A 21,318-nucleotide genomic window follows, 5' to 3' on the forward strand; every position below is an offset into this window, starting at 1 on the left:
GGGACAAAGCAGCAGTCACAAGGTTTCTCAGGAGGAGCTGAGCAGCAAGAATTTTGTCACCCAAAGGAGAAGTAAGACCAGTGCGAACCATAGCCAGGATATGATCAGGAGGAATCACCGGAAATGACTCCAACTTGTAAGTGAAGGAAAATTGTCATGACAAGGCGTCAGCCCTTACATTCTTAGTACCGGGTAAGAATGAGACAATGTAATTAAAACTCGACAAGAAAAGAGCCCATCGCGCCCCTCTGGGAGAGCCTCAGACAAGAATGTGAGAATCTTATGGTCAGTAAGAATGAGAGCTGGCACAGTGGTATCTTCAAGGAGATGTCTACATTCTTTCAGGGCTAAAATGATCGCCAACAGCTCTCTGTCACCAATCTCGTAATTGCACTCTGCAGGTGACAGTTTCTTGGAAAAGTAGCCACACGGATGCATAGCGCTCTCAGAATTAGGATGTTGAGACAGAAGGGTGCCATTTCCAGTCTCAGAAGCATCAACTTCTAGGATAAAAGGCAATGTAGGATCAGGATGTGCCAACACAGGAGCAGAAACAAAGGCAGCCTTGAGCCTCCCAAAGGCCTTAAAGCGGGGTTCCACCCAAATTCTGAACAATATCTGTATGTATTCTCTTCCTTGCCTAGATGCTGACATGCCATTTAAAAAAATTTAAATCGCCGTAATTACCTTTTATTTTTCTATTCTTCTTTGCACTTTGTGTTTCTAGCCTCTCCCAGACTCCTGGGAGCTAGTCTCAGGCTTCCCAGGATGCCACTGAGCATGTGCGGGAACGAGCGGTGAATGCTGGGAGCACAGCATTCACCACATCCAGGAAATAAATGCTTGTGGGCTTCAAATGCCCACACTGAAGATGGAAACTGCCTGCAGTGAATAATATAAGTTATTCTTTCCGACGAAATCTGACACAGGCGGACATATTACACACAATATGTGAGTATGTAATGCTGAGAAGAAAAGTTTGTGAATGAACTCAAAAAAAAAAAAAAATAGATAGGTGGACCCCGGCTTTAATGGACTCCGGAGACCAACTCTGGGGTTTACCGTCCTTTCTGGTCATATCAGTCAGGGGCTTGACCAGAGACGAGAAGTTACGAATAAACTTCCGATAATAGTTGGCAAAGCCCAGGAAACGCTGCAGAGGACGTAAACCCACGGGTCGGGGCAACTGTAGGATTGCCGAAAGTTTCTTTGGGTCCATCGAAAAACCAGCAGTGGAAATGACATAGCCCGAACAGACAGACATAGAAAAACAAAAGATAAACAAAAGATCATACATAAACATCAACCATTTAGTGCTTAGCAATTATCTGCAGGGTTAACATGTTGTTAGATCGTTTATGTCTCTATGTATGTTTACTTGGTGTGCTGCTGGGTAGCTGATTACTGACGTCTCATTCTACTTTCAGAGTCAGCTATTGGCTGTTCAGGCACACTTCCTCTGTTTACATATTTAGGCACATATGAATATATGTTTACATGTATAGCTTATTCAGTAACCTCTTCTCTCGATCTTCAAGCCGTAGTAGGTTCAGCCAGCCACGCACTCCAGATTTTGTCATATTTCAGGGGGCATCCTCTATTTATATATGTATCTTTGTATAATGGAAGGCTCTCGTTAATGAGATGTTTCCATTTAGTCAAAGAAGGCATTGTAGGCTTTTTCCAATACATACAGTAGTTATGTTCTTCTGGGCATAAAAGAGCAGCAGCCCAATCAACGTTCTTTTTGCAACAGTTGGCACTATTGTTTCTATCAGGCCCAAGAGACACACCTCCATCTTCATTGGTACCGTGATCGAGGCGACCAGAGTAATCATCTCTAGCACCTCAGTCCAATACCGCTGAATCTTAGGGCAGGCCCAGAAAATATGTGTAAAATCTCCGGGGAGGTGTTGCACCTCCAGCATTCTGCGGAGTGTTCTGGTTTCATTTTATGAAGCCTGTATGGTGTGAAGCATGCTCTATGCACTATTTTGAACTGTACAAGTCTGTCCCTTAGTGAGACCAGGGAGCTAAAGGGGAAATCCCACACGTCATCCCAGTCATCGTTGTCCAGTGTTGGAATGTCTCTTTGCCAGCAGGACCAGAGTTTATTCATGGGCGGGAGAGACACAAATATCAGATAGGTATGAATAGAATACTGCGCTAACAACCTAGGTAAAAATAATGTTAAAGCAGCGACTAAAGTGTTATACAGCACAAAACAGAATAATGAAAAAAAAAGTCGCGCTAGTAAAGTGTGATAAAAAAACACAGATAAGTGCCACAAAATTGAATTAAATAAATATTGAAAGAACCCAAATGGTGTCAGAGTACACCAATAGTCGAACACACGAACACATAAATTATTTAGAACAATGTCCATCCAATTAGTCCACAGCAAAGTGACATAAATTGCAAAAATCATACTAGTCCATAAATTGAAAAAAACATCCCCAAAGGTGATAAGTGATGAAAATTCTCGTTGCAGTGAACAAAAGTGCATAGGTGGGACCTCCACCTTGATGAAAATGCTGCCGCTTACCAGAGAGAGTTGGTCCCTGATTAAAGGGGACCGTACTGAGCAGACGGCTGTAACCCCAGCCCGGGATCTCACAGACAGGCACTAGATGACATCACATCCAACAGGCTCCTCGTCATATATCCCAGCAGAATATTGCAGAGTGACGTATTTATCATAAGAAACAACAAAATGCTCCACATAGCGTAAAACCATACGACATTTATTGAATAAAAATTAGCCAAATGAATACTTATGGATCAGCAGATAAATAACAGCATAAAAAGAAAAGCCGGCCGGCTCCAATATCAGCCCGTAGCTTCCGGGACTACACGAATAGCGGTGATGTCAGGACGTGGCTCCTCCTCCCTCGGGACTACACGAATAGCGGTGATGTCAGGACGTGGAGGAGCCAATTTATGGACTAGTATGATTTTTGCAATTTATGTCATTTTGCTGTGGACTAATTGGATGGACATTGTTCTGAATAATTTATGTGTTTGTGTGTTCGACTCATTGGTGTACTCTGACACCATTTGGGTTCTTTCAATATTTATGTAACTCAATTTTGTGGCACAAATATCAGATGTTCATAAAGATGGGAGGTTGGTTTTTTGGCGCATCTGGAGCAAAGTGTCTTTTCCAACCCTGACTGGACCACCATGCGGGAGGATCGTGGGAATTGTGTGTTGAAGGCATGAGATAATTGCATACAGCGAAATATATAGTAATTTGGTAGATTACGCGTCTGTAAGAGCTGGGATAAGGGGATTAATGTGTTATATGAAGTTATTTGTGATATTAGTTTGATCCCATGTTTGGTCCATGCATATGGATTTAGCATTTTGTGGAAGTGTGGGACATTAGGATTCAGCCAAATTGGGGCGTTGGGTGAGATTTCATTATGTCGATATTTTTCTACCACCAGCCCTGCCCTCCACGCACGTAATGTGGTTTGCATGGAGGGGGTCAGGGGGTATGGGGCATGAGGTCCCCTGTAGATCAGCAATTTAAGTGCTTTCAATGATCCCATCACCGCCGCCTCTAGGGCTGTAGCTGAATTAGATTTGTCCGGATCTAGCCACCATGTCGCCGTTACCAGCTGCTTAGCAAGATAGTATTTATAGCAGTCTGGGAATGCCATACCTCCCTGTGTTTTTGGTCTCATCGGGGTGCTTAGCTTATATCTTGGCGGGGATAGGCCCCATAGAAAGGAAGAAAAGATCTGATTAAGCTTTTTAAAGAAATATTTGGGAATCCATTGCGGGGAATGTCTAAAAAGGTATGGGGATGACTTTCATTTTAAGAATGTTAACTTGGCCCCATAGTGACAACGGCAATTTTCCCCATGACTTAAGTTTGGTCTTTATTTCTAGTATAACTGGGTCTAAGTTGAGAGGAATGAAATCTGTGGCTCTAGAGGAAACAATGACACTTAAATATTTGAAAGTGTTTACCCACTGAAGGGGAACATCCGGAGGGGAGCCTGTCCTTGTGGCTTGGACTATTGGGAATAGTAAAGATTTGGACCAATTTACCCTTAACCCGGTGACTTTGGCAAAGGTCGGGTAGGCATTCTTAATCGTGAAATGATTGAGACCCCTATAATCTATAAAAGGTCTCAGTTCACTGCTCTTCTTCTTCACAAACAAAAAACCAGCACCAGCAGGAGATGAGGATTTGCGGATGAAAGCTTGAGAAAGTGCGTCTGCAACAAACTCCTCCATGGCCTTATCCTCCAAGACCGACAATGGGTAAACCCGGCCCTGAGGGGGTATGGCACCAGGTTGAAGGTCAATTGCGCAATCATAAGGCCGGGGTGGAGGTAAACTACCGAGTTGACCTTTGTCAAAGACATCACTAAAATCGCGGTACTCCTCTGGCAGGGAGGAGAGTAGGGATGAGCTTCGAGTTCGAGTTGAACTCATGTTCGACTCGAACTTCTGCTGTTCGCAAGTTCGCCGAACAGCGAACAATTTGGGGTGTTCGCGGCAAATTCGAATGCCACGGAACACCTTTTAAAAGTCTATGGGAGAAATCAAAAGTGCTAATTTTAAAGGCTTATATACAAATTATTGTCATAAAAAGTGTTTGGGGACCTGGGTCCTGCCCCAGGGGACATGGATCAATGCAAAAAAAGTTTTAAAAACGGCCGTTTTTTCAGGAGCAGTGATTTTAATAATGCTTAAAATCAAACAATAAAAGTGTAATATAACTTTAAATTTCGTAGCTGGGGGGTGTCTATAGTATGCCTGTAAAGGGGCGCATGTTTCCCATGTTTAGAACAGTCTGACAGCAAAATGACATTTCAAAGGAAAAAAGTCATTCAAAACTACTCGCGGCTATTGCATTGCCGGTCCGACAATACACATAAAAGTTCATTGATAAAAACGGCATGGGAATTCCCCACAGGGGAACCCTGAACCAAAATTAAAAAAAAAAATGACGTGGAGGTCCCCCAAAATTCCATTCCAGGCCCTTCAGGTCTGGTATGGATATTAAGGGGAACCCCGGCCAAAATTTAAAAAAAAAATGACGTGGTGGTCCCCCTAAATTCCATACCAGACCCTTCAGGTCTGGTATGGATTTTAAGGGGAACCCCGTGCCAAAATTAAAAAAAAAATGGTGTGGGGTCCCCCCAAAAATCCATACCAGACCCTTATCCGAGCACGCAACTTGGCAGGCCACAGGAAAAGAGGGGGGACGAGAGAGCGCCATGCCATGGGTGCGGAGCGGCCCAAGGAGAAGAAGATAGAAGACACCGCGGAGGAGATGCTGGACAAGAACACCGGAGGAAGAACCAGAAGAGCCAGAAGAAGCAGAAGAAGAAGAAGAAGAAGGAAGATAGAAGAAAGAAGAAGCATTTAAATAAAGGAATCGTGAAAAACTGTCTCTTGTCATTTTTAACATTTTTGACAGTTTTTTAGTGAAATGGTAGGGGTACAAACTTTACCATTTCACACAGGGGGGGGCCGGGATCTGGGGGTCCCCTTGTTAAAGGGGGCGTCCAGATTCCGATAAGCCCCCCACCCGCAGACCCCCACAACCACCGGCCAGGGTTGTGGGGATGAGGTCCTTGTCCTCATCAACATGAGGACAAGGTGTTTTGGGGGCTACCCCAAAGCACCCTCCCAATGTTGAGGGCATGTGGCCTGGTACGGTTCAGAAGGGGGGGCCACTCTCTCGTCCCCCCCTCTTTTCCTGAGGTCCGCCAGGTTGCGTGCTCGGATAATGGTCTGGTATGGATTTTCGGGGGGACCCCACGCCATTTTTTTTTTAAATTTTGGCACGGGGTTCCCCTTAAAATCCATACCAGACCTGAAGGGTCTGGTATGGAATTTAGGGGGACCCCCACGTCATTTTTTTTTTTAATTTTGGCCGGGGTTCCCCTTAATATCCATACCAGACCTGAAGGGCCTGGTATGGAATTTAGGGGGACCCCCACATCATTTTTTTTTTAAATTTTGGTTCGGGGTTCCCTTGGGGGGAATTCCCATGCCGTTTTTATCAATTAACTTTTATGTGTATTGTCGGACCGGCAATGTAATAGCCGCGAGTAGTTTTAAATGACTTTTTTCCTTTAAAATGTCATTTAGCTGTCAGACTGTTCTAAACATGGGAAACATGCGCCCCTTTACAGGCATACTATAGACACCCCCCAGCTATGAAATTTAAAGGGATATTACACTTTTATTGTTTGACTTTAAGCATTATTAAAATCACTGCTCCTGAAAAAACGTCCGTTTTTAAAACTTTTTTTTGCATTGATCCATGTCCCCTGGGGCAGGACCCAGGTCCCCAAACACTTTTTATGACAATAACTTGCATATAAGCCTTTAAAATTAGCACTTTTGAATATTCATGTTCATGTCCCATAGACTTTAACGGTGTTCGCGTGTTTGAACGAACTTTTTTCCTGTTCGCATGTTCTGGTGCGAACCGAACAGGGGGGTGTTCGGCTCATCCCTAGAGGAGAGTGAAGAGGTGCACAGGACCTTGGCTACCTTCTGGAAGCATGTCTCACTACATTGTGGTGACCAGGAGAGAACCTCAGCACTGAGCCAATCAAAAGAGAGGTTGTGCCTCTGTAACCAAGGATAACCAATAACCAGCGGAAACCTAGGTGAGGAAATAACTTGGAATTGGATTATCTCATGGTGAAGAGCTTCTACGGCCCTGGACGATGAAACCGTCTCATGAGTCACATGGGCAGGCTGTAGAGGTCTCCCATAAAGAGCCTCAATGGAAAGTAGAATGTCACGCAGCTGCAGCGGAATCGAGTGTTGCGATACAAAGGCAGCATCAATGAACTGGCCTGCAGCCCCAGAGTCAATTAGAGCCTGTATCTCGATGGATGACTCAGCCCAAGAAAGGGTGACCGAAAACCAGGGGCTTATCCTTCTGGATAACTGGGGACTAAACAACGCCACCTAAGGTCTGTCCATGACAGGACCTCAAAGTTCGAGCGTTCCCTGGACAGGTAGGACAAGACTTCAAGAAGTGACCTGCTTGGCCACAATAAAGGCACAATCTCTCTCTCCTCCTAAAGGCTCTCTCATTCGCAGAGAGGCACGTGAAGCCCAAGTGCATGGGTTCATCTTCACTGACCGACTCGGTACCAGGAGGCATGGGAGGTGAGGGAAGCACGGGTGGGACTGCAAAGCTCGGAGGCAAACGTACAGGAGGCTTCTGCAAGCGCTCCTTAAAAGAGAGTCTTTCTCTGAGTCTGGAGTCAATGAGGATGGCAAACGTGATCAACCTTTCCAGCTCAGTGGGTATATCTTGGGCTGCTATCTCATCCTTGATGGAATCTGAGAGACCATGAGAAAAAGCAGCCACGGGGGCCTCATTGTTCCAAGCAACCTCTGCTGCCAGAGTACGGAATTCAATGGTGTAGTCGGCAGTTCTCATACTCTGTTTGATGGACATGAGGCACTTGGCAGCAGAAGCAGAGCATGCAGGATAGTCAAATACCCTTTTAAAGGAGGCCACAAAGTCAGGGTAAGGCAAGACAACAGGTTTTTGCATCTCCCGTAGAGGGTTTGCCCAGGCCAAGGCTCTCTCAGAAAGCAAATATATCACGAAACCTACTTTGCTTCTGTCCGTGTGAAACGCCTGGGGCAGCATCTCAAAGTAAATCTCAACCTGGTTGAGAAACCCTCAGGATTGGACTGGATCACCCCCAAATTGCTGGGGAAGCGGAGTGGAACCAGACATGCCTCTTATAGAGGTAATACTCGAGGCACGTTCCTGCACAGAGACTGGCGCAGCAGTAGGGACGTCCTGCAACTCAGGTTGTACCGGAGCAGCCACAGTGGGAGTTTCCAGGTGAGCCGTATGACTCAGGAGCATTTGTAATGCTATGGCAAACTGATCCATGTGGTGATCTTGCTCATCCAATCTGGAAAAAAAATTACCAACAAGTGGATTGACTGTATCTTCTGAATTCATGGCCTTTGTCTACTATGAGGAACCATGAATCAGACCGAGACAGAAGTAAAGTTAAATCACACTTGTTTAATAATAATAAGGTAAACAGAGTAAGCGTAGTCAAAACAAGCCAGAATTCAGTAACCGGATCGGGTAGTCAGCCAAGCAAATGTCAGAGAGCCAGAGATAAACGTAGCAGTACAGCAAGCAGGATCAAGAGCCAGAAGGAACGTCAGCCGAGCAAGTCTTCAACAGGAACGCTGGAGAAAGTCTCTGTGATGTTGACAAAGGCGAAGGCAGAGATCAAGTGAGCTGGACAACTTTAAGTAGGCAGAACTGATGAGCAGAATCAACAACAGCTAGGTAACTGTTGAGAGAGATGGGAGCTGGCAATTAGCCGACAGCTGAGCGGCCAGCTCAGAGAAGGAAGGGCTGAGCCCAGCCCTGACAGATATAAAAAAAACTGAAATTACTGCAGTTTTCTATTCATTATAACATAATTAAAGGTATTTTCTGAATGCAAGCAGTGTAAGTGCCTGAATCTGACTTCGTATCCTTGTAGTTCCTGTACAGCAAAGTTCAGACTAGGGGAGAGAGAAACTGCCCAGGGAGTCAATCAGTTTGCTGCAGTGCTGTTGGGTGGAGAGAACAAAGTGACAGAGAGGAGCTCATTAGTTAATGTCACAGGCTGGTGGTCAGGAGACCCGATAGTGAAAATGAACTGCAACAGCTGTGCAAATGAACTGAAATGCAGAAGGTAAAACAGCTTCCTTCTTTATATATCACCTGTGTATTTAGCTGTTTGCCCGGAGTTGAGCTTTGGGGTAAATAAACTTTAACATGTTATGGTGGTTATAAAGTAGATGTTTTTTTACTTTAATGCAAACTTTGCATCAAGGTAAAAAAACCATATGTGCACAGGATTCCCCCTAGCCCCCCCCCCCCCCCCATTTTTACTTACCTGAGCTTGATCTTGATCCAGTGCTATGCCAGAGAGCAGTCTCTCAGTCTCTCTCTCTCTCTCTCTCTCTCTCTCTCTCTCTCTCTAATAGCAGAAACCTTTGGCTCTAGCTGCTGTCAATCACAGCCTGTGAGGAAAGAGCAGGGCAGGGCCGAGCTGCACTCTGTGTGTCTATGAAGCGATGTCGGGGACCGCCAGAAGAGGAGTATTGGGGCTGCTTTGTGCAATACCATTGCAGGTAATTTTGACATGTTTGTTATTCAACCACTTGCCGACCAGCTGCCATCATTATACTGCGGCAGGTTGGCACGATCCCACGAGCCGTCGTAGCTGTACGTCGGCTCCTTTAAGCGGGATAGCAGGCGTGCGCATCCACTGCACTGTGGGGGTGCTGATGCTGGTGACCGGCGGTCGCGATGACTGCCGGCCATGAGCGACCATGGGCACGAGAGGCAGAACAGGGACATGTGTATGTAAACACACAAATTCCTGTTCTGAGAGGAGATGCAGATCGTGAGTTCCTAATAGCTAGGAACCACCATGGAACCATGTTGCAGTCAGTCCCCTCCCCCTAAAGTTAGAAGACACAGTGAGGGAATATAGTTAACACCTTGATCACCCCCTAGTGTTAACCCCTTCCCTGACAGTGACATTTAATTGGTGCATTGGTGCATTTTTATAGCACTGATCGCTGTATAATTGTCAGTCGTCCCAAAAATGTATCAAAAGTGTCCGATGTGTCCGCCATAATGTCGCAGTCACGATAAAAATAGCAGATCGCTGCCATTACTAGTAAAAAAAAATAATAATAATAAAAATGTCATAAATCTATCCCCTATTTTGTAGAGGCTATAACTTTTTGCGCAAACCAATCAATATACGCTTGATGCAATTTTTATTACCAAAAATTTGTTGAAGAATACATATCGGCCTAAACTGAGAAAAACTAGCATTTTTTTTTTTTTTATATTGGGGATATTTATTATAGCAAAAAGTACAAAATATTTTTTTTTTCAAAATTGTCGCTCTTTTTTTGTTTATAGCGCAAAACATAAAAACCACAGAGATGATCAAATACCACCAAAAGAAAGCTCTATTTGTGGCAAAAAAATGACGTCAATTTTGTTTGGGTACAGCATCGCACGACCCTGCAATTGTCAGTTAAAGTGATACAGTGCCATATCGCAAAAAAGTGCTCTGGTCATTGAGCAGCCAAATCTTCCGGGGCTGAAGTGGTTAAAAACAAATATGTTTACAATGACTTTATGTGACAATTAGAGATGAGCTCTGGCATCCTCCAAACTCATCTCTCACTCAAAATGCTAAACTCCCAATTTTTCGGACTCCAGTGAACTGTAGTCTGGGTCATTCCTCACCCCACAGCTCGTTTAAGCTACCGGTTGGGAATAGCCTGGCCTTCAGCTCATTGGACTACAAAAAATCGTGAGTTCAGGCCTGGTTCACACCTATGCTTTTTTAGTGCATTTAGCATTTGCATAAACGCACTACAGTCCATTTAACATGGTTTCCTATGGGACACGTTCACTCTATGCGTTTTCCAGCCACTGTGTTTTAGAAAAGGGAAGGGGACTTTCTTAACCGCTTGCCGACTGCTGCACGACTTTGTACGTCGGCAGAATGGCACGGCTACGCAAATGGGCATACCCATGCGTCCCTCCTTCATCGCAGGCTAGCGGACACGTGTACGCCACCCGGACTCGATGTCCCGTGATCGTGACACGGAGAGGTAGAACGAGGAGATGTAAACAAGGTATTTCCCTGTTCTGCCTAATGACATGACAGAGATCTACTGCTCTCAGTGATCGGGAGCAGTGATCTCGGGAGCAGTGATCTCGGGAGCAGTGATCGGGAGCAGTGATCGAGAGCAGTGATTCTAGTGAGCCCATCCCCCCTACAGTTAGAACACACTAAGGGAAGACACTTAACCCCTTAATCGCCCCCTAGTGTTTAACCCCTTCTCTGTGACATTTATACAGCAATCAGTGGCTATTTTTAGTTCTGATCGCTGTATAAATGTCAATGGTCCCAAAATAGTGTCAGAAGTGTCCAATCTGTCTGCCGCAATGTCGCAGTCACAATTAAAAATGCAGATCACCGCCATTACTAGTAAAAATAAAATAAATAATAAAAATGCCATAAATATATCCCCTATTTTGTAGACACTATAACTTTTGCACAAACCAATCCATATACGCTTATTGCAATTTTTTTTTTTACCAAAAATATGTAGAAGAATATATATCGGCCTAAACTGAGGAAGAAATTTGTTTTTTATATATTTTTTGGAGGGTATTTATTAGAGCAAAAAGTAAAAAAAATTTTTTTTTCAAAATTTCATTTTTTTGTTTTGTTTATAGCACAAAAAATAAAAAACGCAGAGGTGATCAAATACCACCAAAAGAAAGCTCTATTTGTGGGGAAAAAAAGGCGTCAATTTTGTTTTGGTACAACATCGCACGACTGCGCAATTGTCAGTTAAAGCGACGCAGTGTCGTATCGCAAAAAATGCTCTGGTCATTAAACGGGTAAATTCTTCCAGTACTGAAGTGGTTAAACGCAACATGGTGCATTTTTGGTTCAATAGACATGCTGAATTTTTCAATCTGCCTAACAACAAAAGCAATCAAAACATAAAAACACAAAACGCATAGAAAAAAGCATGAAAAACGCTTGTACAAAACCGCAAAACGCACTGCAAAAAGCACTGCAGAAACTGATCAATGAACAATGATCCGTTGCTTTTGACGCAGTGGTTGGGCGGGCCGTGCCTATTGCGCATGGGCGCCACGCATCACACCGGCGAGTGACACCCTCTGGCTGGCTCGGGGGGAGCCTCCACATGCCATTACTGCTCTGGCAGGAGTGCTCCCCCCTTTGGATCATGCCAGCATGACGCTGGGGGTGGACCCTGAGGCGGGCAGGTTGCCTACAAATATAACCATTGAGATCAGTTCAGTCCAGCTGATCATTGGCTGCTGCTTGTGGGGCTGCTGCACATCCATCCTACACTAGATCCTACCTCTGCACTATATTACTCAGGTACTTGTGGGATTTCACTTTTATCCCAATGAAATTTTTGTGTTTTTTTTTTTACTTCCCTTGGTGTATATCACCAATTTTCTTAGTATTGGGGTTTATTGCTTGGCAAGTTCTCTTTAAACATTTTTGCACTAATCTGTAATTTGTTTTTCTACTTCATCCTGGGGTCGGGTGTTTTCACTATATGGGAAGCTGTGGGCATCCTGGGGGTCCTTACCACCATAGCTCCTTGGACAGACACCCAAGATGTTTTCTACCTATTCAGCACCACGTGTTGATTCCCCGACTTCTTTTGCTCTTCTCCTTTTTTCCCGTCATTGGGGTTAATATTAGACCATGCAGGTATTATATATATATATATATATATATATATATATATATATATATATATATATATATACTCTCTTCACAGATATGTTGTATGCACCAGCTCCTGATGAGGTGCCAATGTCAATGAAACGCGTCAAGATATTTACAGGATGCATACATACATGTATTTACAATATGATTTACTATACAGTTGTGCTCATAGGTTTACATACCCTGGCAGAATTTATGATTTCTTTGCCATTTTTCAGGGAATAGGAATGATAACACAAAAACATTTCTTTCACTCATGGTTAGTGTTTGGCTGAAGCCCAGGCCCGGACTGGGACAAAAAATAGGCCCGAGCAATTAAGACTGAGCAGCCAATTTTCCAGCAACTGCCCGTTCGCGAGGGCGGTTGGTGACGGGATTTTCACAGAGTCCGTCCTCCGCACTGTAATGTAATGGGGCACTGTGATATAAAGGGGACTGCACTGTAAAAGAAACTGTAATGATTACAGTCCCCCTTTACAGTGCAGTTCCCTTTTCATCACAGTGCCCCTACCAATCACAGCCCCCCTTCACAATGCCCCTTGCAGTTATGCCCCCTCCTTTGTCTCTGTAATCACAGTGGTCCCTTTTACTCTCTGCCTCCCCTGCACAGTCCTACCTTTGGCAGGGTACCTGCAGGATTCAGCCTGTGTGTCCTCTACTGGCTCTCCCACCCCTCCAACGATGTCATCCTATCAGCAGAGTAGTCTTTATCCTTTTTTATTTTTCACTTGTATTTTTCTCTTAATTTCCTCTCCTTTGTCTCTCTTTTTCTGTTTCTTTTTTCCTTTTTTCTCTCTTTCTCTTCTTTTCTTTCTCTTTATATATCCCCCCTTTTTTCTATACGTTCTTCTTCCCTCCTTCCCCTCTTCTTCTACCTTTCTTATCTCTTTTTTGCCGCCATTCATCTTTATCTATTTACACTTTCCTGTGTTCTCCATTAGGCTGGATTCACACCTATGCATTTTAATGCTTTTTGCATTTTGCAGATTTGCACTACAGAACATGTTCCATAGGAAACCATGTTAAATGGACTGCAGTGCAAATCTGCAAAATGCAAAAAGAACTAAAACTGCATAGGTGTGAATCCAGCCTAACTCCTTGGTCTGCCTTTAATGGTTTACCTGTTTTCCTTCTGTGTCTCCTTTCCTTGTATGCACTCTCGATCTGATGGCTTCACTTCTCTCTGTGCACTTAAACTTCTCACGTTTACTGTCTCCTTTACTCCCTTTAGTTTTTTGAATGGATGTAATCTGCGTAGGTGGGTGAGGTCTCCTGACGTCATACGTTCCCATGACATCAGCGGCCCCAGCCCTGGCAGCGTCCCCCATTGCTTAGCTATCACCAGTTGTACCGCGCGTGCGCGAGCAACGATAGCTGTTTTAATTGGATCCAACCTGCTGCCTAGCAACCAAGGATCCCTGCACACACGCTGTTTAGTGTACAGATCTCCGGCTCCTCCCGCCCCTGCTCTGCTGATAGATGACATCATCGGCAGGGCAGGAGAGCCTGGAGAGGAGACACAGGCATGGCCGCATAGCGGGAGGTGAGCGCGCGACCACGGCCTGTGTAAACCCTCTCCAGGCCGCGGTCGCCACTTACTTCCCGCTGTGCGGCCTGGTCATCAACAGGCATCAAACCGTGGCCCCGAGGTTGGGCAAATGCCCTTTGTGCCCTATGGCCAGTCCGGGCCTGCTGAAGCCAACTATTATCAATCAACTGTGTTTACTCTTTTTGAATCATAATGAGAACAGAAACTAGCCGTTTACATACTCTGGTGATTTTTGCCTGATAACATGTGTCACAAGTTGACACAAAGGGGTTTGAATGGCTATTAAAGGTAACCATCCTCACCTGTGATCTGTTTGCTTGTAATTGGTATGTGTGTATAAAAGGTCACTGAGTTTCTGGACTCCTGACAGAAATTTGCATCTTTCATCCAGTGCTGCACTGACGTTTCTAGATTCTGAGTCATGGAGAAAGCAAAAGAATTGTCAAAGGATCTGCATGAAAAGGTAGTTGAACTGTATAAAACAGGAAAAGGCTATAATAAGATATCCACGGAATTGAGAATGCTAATCAGCAGTTTGTGGAAAATGAGGGGATTCTGTTAAAACCAAACCACAGTCAGGTAGACCAACTAAAATTTCAGCCACAACTGCCAGGAAAATAGTTTGGGATGTAAAGAAGAACCCACAAATAACTTCAGGTGAAATACAGGACTCTCTGAAAACATGTGGTGGGGCCTGTTTCAAGATGCACAATAAGGAGGCACTTGAAGAAAGATGGGCTGCATGGTTGAGTTGCCAGAAGAAAGACATCACCACGCAAATGCCACAAAGTATCTTAAAAAACGCCAAACAGCACAGAGACAAGCCTCAAACCTTCTGGCACAAAGTCATTTGGAGTGATGAGATCGAAATTGAGCTTTTTGGCCACCAATATAAACGCTACATTTGGAGAGTCAACAAGGCCTATGATGAAAGGTACACCAATCCTACTGTGAAACATGAAGGTGGATCGCTGATGTTTTGGGAATGTGTGAGCTACAAAAGGCGCAGGAAATTTGGTTAAAATTGATGGCAAGATGAATGCAGTATGTTATCAAAAAATACTGGAGGAACATTTGCATTCATTAGCCAAGAAGCTGCGCATGGGATGTACTTGGACATTCCAACATGACAATGATCCAAAACACAAGGCCGAGTCAACCTGTCATTGGCTACAGCAGAATAAAATGAAGGTTCTGAAACGGCCATTTCCTGACCTCAATATCATTGAGCCACTCTGGGGAGATTTCAAACATACAGTTCATGCAAGACAGCCCAAGAATTTACAGGAACTGGAGGCTTTTTGTCAAGAAGAATGGGCAGCTTTACCATCTGAGAAGATAAAGAGCCTCATCCACAAATACCACAAAAGACTTCAAGCTGTCATTGATGTTAAAGGGGGCAATACACGGTATTAAGAACTGGGGCATATAAACTTTTGATCAGTGTCATTTGGGTGGTTTCTGCTCTTGTTATGATTTAAAAAGAGTAAACACAGTTGATTGATAATAAATGGCTTCAGCCAAACACTAACCATGAGTAAAAGAAAAGTTTTTGTGTTATCATTCATATTCCCTGAAAAATGGCCAATAAATCATAAATTCTGCCAGGATGTGTAAACTTATCAGCACAACTGTATGTACTAATTGTGCCTGTTAAATGGTTTTCTATATGGACCAATTTTCGTTTATGACATCCCATACTGATAATGTCTTGTTTTTATCGTATAGATGTTTTACATTGGTCTATGGCCAATATACCAGCTTATCTTCCACATGGTAGCAGTATTGTATATGCCAAGAGATGTACACTTGTTTACAAGTTGTGTATATTTGTCAAAACTGCATATCTGGCATTGTTCATGTACTTCACTTAAAGTCCCAACCCCCCTTTTTTCTCCATAATTAATAGGAAAGCCATATGTCTGTTACTGTTAGCAGTACTATTCAGCTGCTTCTGTTTTGCCGCCTATTATCTGACCTACCCTATCTAAAGATTGCACAGATTTGTGTCCAGGGTTATTAAGAATCACTCTATTTGGTATTGGCACTATCTTTATTGTACTAGGAGTTCATATTTCCCAGAAAATGTTTTTAAAGATATTTCCTTTTTATCAGGTCAAGGAGTGTGGTTTAACCTGAAAACAAGCAAATAGCCCCTGAAAGCTTCTCTTAAAAGAGAAAAACCTATATTATACCAAAAAATATGTCAACCAACTTAACTTTAACATTATATTGACACCAACTTTTCTAGTGGTAGATGACGAAAGCTACAAGCTAGCTTTCTGCTCTCAAGTTGTCAATGTTTTTGAAAAACATGTTTTAAGGCTTGGTTCACACTAGTGTGAATTGGATGCAGGTATCACCGCATCCAATTCGCATGACAGGAGAGTGTGCCCAGCTTTCTATGGAGCTGGTTCACACATCTCCATGGCGGCTGTGCAGTAAATTTCACAGGGCTCATGTGCGTCTTTTGCTCTGTTTCAGGTCTGAATTCAGGCAAAAATTTTGGCCTGATTTGTCCCTGAAACTGAGAACAGGGATGCACAGGACCCCTGCTGTGAGCCACATGGGTATTAGGTGTGAACCCAGCTTAAAAGAGAAATGTGGGAAGTTTTTTATTTTTTAATCATACTTACCTAGGTGGATGCAGCTTTGGTCCGATGCTGCATCTTTCCCCATGAGCTCTAAGGCTAAGAACCAGTGGTGTTTGATCACTCGCTTCTCAGGAGCACCATGAGCAGAGAGTTGGTGACTCAGTCAATTACTTAACATTTTTCGAGGGAGCCAGGCTAAATACTGTCAGCCTAATGACATCTGCAGCCAATAAGCTTCAGGCACTGTTTGGATTTTCTGACAGCCATTGCTAGAGGGCATCAGAATACAATAGCCTGGCAGAGGGGATTCATTCTTCCACACCATTTGTGTGGATGGAGGAATCTATTAAATTTCCTTCATTCCGATTGCAGGCTGAACGAAAGAGATCTATAGGTGTATAGCCAGCTTAAAGTGTTTGTAAACCTTATTCATGAAACCTGACCTAAGCACATATATCTGCAGTGTTTTCTTATCTCTCTCCAAAGCCCTAAGTCCCGTGTCTTTCTGCTGCTTCATTCTTCTTTTATCAACATGATAACTTCTGACAAGTTCTCTGATAACCGAGATAAAACCAGCCTGTAATTTGTGCCAGGGTGGATGCTATAAATAGATTAGCAGAAAGCTGGTCTATTCACAGCACGGCTCTGCATGTTTCTTCCTTCCTTTGTCTATGTAGGAAGACGTACAGTAGACAAAGGTGCCTTTGGTGCCTTTCCTCCAATCAGCTACACACAGTGTATGCCAAGAATCCACACCCAGTGCTGAACAGGAAGAAAAAATCTCTAACACGATGTTTACTTTCTAAAGATTATAGCAGGCTGAAGACAGCAGATATACATGTAAAACTTATGCTGCGTACACAGGAGTGGACTTTCCGGCAGAAAAGGTCCGACGGAACGAATCCATCGGACATTCCGATTGTGTGTGGGCTTCATCGGACCTTTTCTGTCGAAAAATCTGACGAACCTTAGAAATAGAACACGTTTCAAATCTTTCCGACGGACTTGATTCCTATCGAAAAAAACGTTCATCTGTATGCTAGTCTGACGGACCAAAAATGACTCAAGGGCAGCTATTGGCTACTAGCTACTGAACTTCCTTTTCTAGTCCGTTCGTATGTCATCATGTTCAAAACGATCGTACTTTGGTGGGATCGCGTGTAGGCAAGTCCGTTTCGTCGGAACTCCGTCGGAGCTCTGTTGAAAAGTCCAATCGGAGTTCAGTCCGACGAGAAGTCCGCTCGTGTGTGCGCGACATCACTGTATGTAGGGGGATTTGTTTCATCCCTGTGTATCATCTGATGCTGTTCACTTCACTGGGTAAACGTGAGGGTTTACATCCACTTTAACTCTTTCTGTAACTTTAACACTGACCCCAGTTCGGTAAACTTAATTCCTTTTTTATATAGTTACCTCTCCTACACTGGGATCCTCTACACTAAATACTAACCTTCTTGTGTCAAAGAACATTGGTGCTGGCATCTCCTACTTCAGTGTGGATGAACGATATTAAAATACAACTCTGAAAGCACTCCTTGCAAAATAATTTCAGAACAAATAGAAAATTGAAAGTCTGCTCCTGTTCTTCTTGAAGCTGGACATGTCGACCAGAAATTTCCATATTAGATGTCATTGAGAGTTTAAAAAAATTTACTAGTAAATTTTTCTAATAAAATAAAATGAATGAAACAAAGCACCCGTTACTCCCAGCAATTATATATTTTTTTCTTATACCTTGATGGTAAAGAACATGTTCCTGGACATGGAGTCTAACATGTTTCAAAAAAATGTAAAAGTCAAGCAAGGTCAAGCTATTGGATTAAAGCCAATTGTAAGACAGCTGTTTGATACCACCAAGCACAACTGACTGACAACATTTTCATTTTTAAATAGTTGATCCTTGCAAAACATACTGTATTTACATATGTGCCAATCTTTATGGGAATAAAAATAAAGAAAACATTCTAAGTCCTTGTGTCCATCAGAGTAATCATGGGTATTTCTTGGAGGGGGTCCATTTCATTGTGTTGCTTTATTTATGTTTTAGAGAATTTATAGTTTTTAATACGCATTTATATCCTTTACAATTTGTTAGGAAAAGCATCAAAATAAATGGATTATGGGTCGCTATGGTTTCCCTACAGGTATCCACCTGATATTGCTGCTGATTTGTTAAAATGATATGTAAGTTTGGACTAAATGGCATTTTTTTTCTAATTATATGTGTATCATAAACAATGGGCATTTAAAAAATAAAATAAAATGCTGGTTGTGTGAAACTTCTAGAAGAGATTTCTAAGATAATAGTGAATCATGCTTACAAAATGTGTTGAACTTGTAGTCTCCATCGAAAGACCTTTTGACATGGTGGCAATGCATGAACAATTGGGGGATAAGGACAGAGAACTGTAATTCTATAACAAAAAGTGCCTGAACAAGTTCATTGCAGGATCAATGGGTTTTATTTTAATGAAAGCTACAGATTAAAAATTTAGAAAATTACTTTTTAAATTACATTCACAAGCTTTTAATAGATTTTAGTTATTCAGTATACAAGAGTCTGCTGTATATATGTTTGTACATGTTTGCTATTGCTGATGCCTTCATACAACCATGCCTGTCATGTTAAATGAGTGTCATGTGTCATTATCTTTATTTATTGCAATACTGGTAAACTATGCGATGTGGCAGGGCCACTCTTAACATTTAATAAGATGGTTTGATTTTTCTACATTAATCTCTCTTGTATAGCAAGGAATTTTTTTTACAGATAATTATCTAACTGAAATAGATGAAGTCAATTAATTTTGATATTTTCAAACTTTAAAAAAACTAAATGTGTTAAATAGTTCACCAAATTTCACTTATATAGGAAAGTAGCCATTTAGTTCAGAAGTGCCGACTGTTTATGTCATATCTCTCATTTGCTGCCAACCTCTCCTGACTGCCTGAGGCAATCTATGGAATTGATAGGGAGGAAAGCCATTTAACAGGAATTCTATTAAATATGCATATCTTCAAGCTGTGATAAAAAAGTTAAATAACTCATTATGGAATTCTGAGCAGAAAATCTATTTTTTATATATTTTTTTTCATATTGCTTCCTTTTTAAACTTAAATGTTAGTAACCAAAAGCAATCAATTTAATTTATAAACAGTCAAGGGTCCTAGCAGCACTATGGTTGTTGGTTCACTGCCCAACCATAGCACTACCTGCATAGAGTTTGCATGTTCTACCTGTGCTTGCCCACTTCAAAGACATGATTGTTGACATAAACCTTGTAGGTTAATTTGCTCTTCTCTAACATTGGCCCTAGTATGTGTATGTATGAATGTGGGTTAGGTACCTTAGATTGTAAGCTCCTTGAGGGCAGGGGCTGATGTTAATGTACAATACATATATATGTACATTGTTAAAGCAATATAAATACCTGAAATAGATAGTGATCATCCACCTAAGTGGTTCTGTAACATGCAAAAAAACTCTGTTAAGGTTAACACATTTGTATAAACAGTCAAGGGGCCTACCAGCACTATGGTTGTTGGTTCACCGCCCAACCATAGCACTACCTGCATAGAGTATTTTTTACTTTTTGCTATAATAAATATACCAAAAAAAAAAAAAAACAATGTCTTCATCAGTTTAGGCCAAATATGTATTCTTCAACATATTTTTGGTAAAAAAAATTGCAATAAGCCAATATTGATTGGTTTGTGCAAAAGTTATAGCGTTTACAAAACAGGGAATAGATTTATGGCATGTTTATAATTTTTTTTTTTTTTTTTTTTACTAGTAGTCTGACACTTTGACACTTTTTTGGACCATTGACATTTATACAGCGATCATTGCTATAAAAATGCACTGATTACTGTATAAATGTCACTGGCAAGGAAGGGGTTAACACTAGGGGTGATTAAGGGGTTAAATGTGTTCCGTGGGAGCAGTTAGAAACATTGTTCCTAATCACTAGGAACAGACGATCACTCTCTACTCCCCTGACAGAATGGGGATCTGTTTGTTTACATCGGGGTCAGCAACTTTTTTCCACTTATGGGCCGGATTCAATGTATGTGAATGCATGGAGGGCCGCATTCACCTGCTAATAAATGAAGTTGGGAGGGTACGGGGGGGATACAGAGGTGGCTTTGGACGGGAGGTTACAGAGGTGGCTGTGGACGGGGGGTACAAAGGTGGCTGTGGACAGGGGGGATACAAAGGTGGCTGTGGACAGGGGGAGTACAGAGGTGGCTGTGGACAGGGGTGTACAGTGTACACAGAGGTGGCTGTGGACAGGGGGATACAGATGTGGCTGTGGGCAGGGGGGATACAGAGGTGGTTGTGGACAGAGGTTAGACAGAGGTGGCTGTGGATGGGGGGTACAGAGGTGGCTGTGGACAGGGGGGTAAAGAGGTGGCTGTGGACAGGAGGGGTACAGAGGTGGCTGTGGACAGGGGGCAGGGGGTTCAGAGGTGGCTGTGAACAGGGAGGGATATGGAGGTGGCTGCGGACTGGGGGGATACAGAGGTGACTGTTGATGGGGGGGATACAGAGGTGGCTGTGGACAGGGGGGGCAGGAGGTACAGAGGTGGCTGTGGACAGGGAGGCGATACAGAGGTGGCTGTGGACAGGGGGTGTACAGCTGTGGCTGTTGACTGGGGAGTACAGTGGTGGCTGTGGACGGGGGGATACAGAGGTGGCTGTGGACAGGGGGCAGGGGGTACAAAGGTGGCTGTGGACAGGGAGGGATACAGAGGTGGCTGTGGACTGGGGGGATACATAGGTGGCTGTGGACTAGGGGGATACAGAGGTGGCTGTGGACATGGGGGGTAATGAGGTGGCTGT

The sequence above is a fragment of the Aquarana catesbeiana genome, linkage group LG03 (genome assembly GCF_042186555.1).
Source record: "Aquarana catesbeiana isolate 2022-GZ linkage group LG03, ASM4218655v1, whole genome shotgun sequence".
In the NCBI taxonomy this organism is placed as follows: Eukaryota; Metazoa; Chordata; class Amphibia; order Anura; family Ranidae; genus Aquarana; species Aquarana catesbeiana.